Source organism: Vicugna pacos, chromosome 2, assembly GCF_048564905.1.
Source record: "Vicugna pacos chromosome 2, VicPac4, whole genome shotgun sequence".
NCBI lineage: Eukaryota > Metazoa > Chordata > Mammalia > Artiodactyla > Camelidae > Vicugna > Vicugna pacos.
Genome location: NC_132988.1, coordinates 117,870,785 through 117,874,391, shown reverse-complemented (window position 1 = coordinate 117,874,391; position 3,607 = coordinate 117,870,785). Strand labels below are relative to the sequence as shown.

Sequence of the window (3,607 nt, the reverse complement as noted above, 5' to 3'; positions counted from 1 at the left end):
TATGATCACCAGCTCCTGGATGACTGTCTGTCCACTCTTTTTGGTGCACTTCCCCAGGAACTGAGACAGTGAGGGACTCTACAACTAGGTGACAAATCGCTGTACAAACCAGGTGGCTTCCAACAAATTGAGGAGAGTCTAATCAAACGATCAGTAAAAGTAATTTAGATAATGAGTCATAATTGTGCAATTTTGGGGAGGCCACGTATCTTTGAAAGAGTTCAAAAAATTAACTGACACAAACGGACTTATTTACAAAACAAACTGGGTGGGGAGGGTATAGCTCAAGTGGTAGAGTGCACGCTTAGCATACACAAGGTCCTGGGTTCGATCCCCAGTACGTCCCCACTAAAAATATATATAAATAAATAAGTAAAACTAATTACTTCCCCCCAAATTAAAAAATATATATATACATAAATAAAAAATAAAACAGAAACTGACTCAGAAATAGAAAAACAAACTTGTGGTTACCGGGGGGAGAGGGGAGGTGGAGAAATAAATTGGGAGTTTGAGATTTGCAGATACTAACTACTGTATATAAAATAGACAAACAGCAAGGTCCTACTGTACAGCACAGGGACCTATATTTAATACCTTGTAATAGCCTATAATAAAAAAGAAAATGAAAAGGAATATATATATGTATATGTGTGTGTATGTATAATTGAATCACTATGCTTTATACCAGGAATTAACACAACATTGTAAACCAACTATACTTCAATTAAAGAAACAAAACCCAGACTTAAAATAGCAGGACACTGGAAAGCTGAAAATAATAGTTATTTCAATAAATAAAATGAATAGTTTTACAGGAAAAAGGCGAGGAAAAAAAAAACCCCAAAGAATTAAGTGACATTTCTATAACAAAATTTCTTCCCTTCCATAGACATATTTATATGGATGAATTATTTCCATGCTTATTATCTATAAATACGAAAAAGAGGAATAAAACTACCTTAAACCATGTCTCGTTATCTATAAGCAATACACATCTGTAGACGCCATGAGCCAGTTCAGCGAGCTCTATTGGTGGTATTAACAAATTTCAAGTGAATTTTTACTTTTATGTTCAATAACTATGTATTGAAATGTATAACAGAAGACATTTTTTACCAAGTATTTTGGTAATGATAACTTAACCCACAAGTAAGTTTTTTAAGCTCATAGAGCCTTGGAGTCAAAGGATATTAATTTCAATTTATGTAAGGATTTTTGTTAGAGAAAATAATGATTGCACAACAGTAAAATACCTTAAGCACAAAAGTATATTTTATTAAATTAGGACAAAATTCTGAGGGGAGAAGAAAGGAAATATAAAGCCACAGAAGCAAAGAAACAAACTAAGTTTGATTGTCAAAGAGCTTGCTCACAAATTTGTAAGTGGATGATAGTGGGTATCAAATTGCTATGGAATTTAGATTCCATTGATTCTAATTAAAAGAGTGATGTAAACATTATATTTCAAAATGTCAGTATTGTCAACACTTGGGAAGTTGCAGCTATGTGAATTTAAGATGAAAACCCGAGAGGGTCAACTTAAAAATACACGAGGGAGTACGTCAGGGGTTCCTCCCCCAAATTTTTAAGGCTTATGTGAGCAAAAAAGTTTTGAGGTCATGACTTGAAGGATAGCTCTTTAAAAGGAGACCGGAGGAGGATGAGCTCATTTTCCTGAAGTCCCTTCATATAAGACTGTGACATGTGCTTCCTGCTCCTTGGTTTTACGGCACCGGATGATGCTTGCCATGGTGAGTGTCAGCCGAGAACACGTCTGCTAAGCACAGAGCGGGGCTGCAGTCAGCCTGCTCTGGACAGGCCCGGCACTCGGGCAGCGCTGCTGGGCCACAGGCTGGCCGTTGGCCTTTGGACGGGCAGGCTGGCTCGCCAGCAGGGCGAAAGGGTTGCAGCCAGGCCACGTGCTGCCCATGAGATGGGTGGAGCTCCTGGAGGCCCCCCTCCTCTCCCAGGCAGTTCTGAAGCCTGGTCCCAACTCTTGCTGCGATGGGGGAGAGAGCCGTTGATTTTTCCTAAAGGGCAAGTGGGCAGACGTTGGGAAGGTCACCAGTAAAGGACATACACACCCTGAAAATCCATCCCTGCAAAGCACCGACAGCCACAGTCTTGCCCTGTGCCAGGCCCTGACCTGAATGCCTTCTGTATCTAATCCTCAGGTAGCCTGTGAGTCAGGAGGGACTAGGGACCCAGGCAGTCTGACTCCAAGCCACGTCGAGCACAAGGCACCCGTGTGCACACAGCCACATTCTATACTCCGAAGGGCCCACCTGATGCTCGGCTCTTCTACATACCACTGTGATCTTGAGCGAGGCCTGAAACCTCTCCCATCCTCAGTTTTCTCATCAGCAAAATAGCCCAGGCAGTGGCCCCTGTTCTGCCTGGCGGGGCCTCTGCCATATAAGAAAAGTTCGTGCCTAAACTTAGACGGCGGAGATCTCCGTTTTGAAGCGTCAGGTAAGACAGCGTAGGAGGACAAGCCGCCCGGGTTTTTGTGGCTTTCCCGGTGGCCCTGCCTGGAGGGCTGCCGGGCACTTCCCACGCCTTGGGCCTCCCCGCTGCCTCCTGGGCCTGAGCAACCTTTCCTCCCAAACGCCAAATACCAGAGCGGCCACCTGAGGGCTGGCAGCTATTGGGACAATTCCCAGGTGGCCTCTTTTGGAAACTTATGGCGAGTGGGCAGGAACCGTGTTCCTGCAACCTGGAGGGTGGGGCCTGCCCTGGAGAAGTGGGGATGCAGTGGGGGCGGTGGAATCTGAGTCCAGAGACCTGCGTCTCGCCCTGCAAAACCACTTACTGTGTCATCTCGGGCAGGTGGCTTAACCTTTCTGAGCTTCATTCCTTCACTCAGCTGTGCGCGAGGCCCTGGGGACTCAGGGGTGAGTCAACAGGCCCTTCCCTACAGGCGCTCCCAGTTTCATGGGAGAGGCAGCCAAGCAAACAGTGGCAGGCAGTGGGATCCTTCTGGGGCTGAGAGGCAGCGTGCCTGGGTATCAGGAGGACTTCCTGGAGGAGGTGAGTTCTGGGTGCCATGCTCCTCTTCTGTTAATTGAGAGGGCAACAATACCTAACATTTTAAAATTTCAGAGTATAATTTTATTTTAAACCATCTTAACAAAAGTATTACATGCTCCCGGGGGAGGGTATAGCTCAGTGGTAGAGTGCCTGCCTAGTATGCATGAGGTCCTGGGTTCAACCCCCGGTATCTCCATCAAAAAAAAAATATATAAGCCTAATTACCTACACTCTAACAAAATTTTTAAAAATATAAATAAAAAATTTAAAAGTAAAAAAGAAAATTAATGCATGTTCCTGACGAAAATTTTCAAGAGAACAGAAAGATATTAGGTGAAAAGTCTTCTTCCCTGCTTATCCCTGGAAAGAACTAAGCAGTGTCCCTGGTTTCTTGTGTAGCCTTCCAGAATTTTCTATGTGTGTGGAAACCGACTTGGGCAAAACATGACAAGCCCAAAGAAACAGTAAGAATAGCTTCCACTTGTTGAGTGTTCCCTAGGTGCCAGCCCACCGATGGTGCTTGCTCTTTTCGCTTAATATCTCTCGGACATGTTTCTTTGTCCATAATCAGCTT

General features: G+C 44.2%; 1 non-coding gene across 1 annotated transcript; it reads left to right on the top strand.

Annotated features, from left to right (window-relative positions):
- The first annotated feature begins 3,156 nt into the window (after window positions 1-3,156).
- TRNAT-AGU (transfer RNA threonine (anticodon AGU)) lies at window positions 3,157-3,229 on the top strand. Its single transcript has one exon. It is a non-coding gene; the product is annotated as a tRNA-Thr (tRNA).
- The last annotated feature ends 378 nt before the right edge of the window (window positions 3,230-3,607 follow it).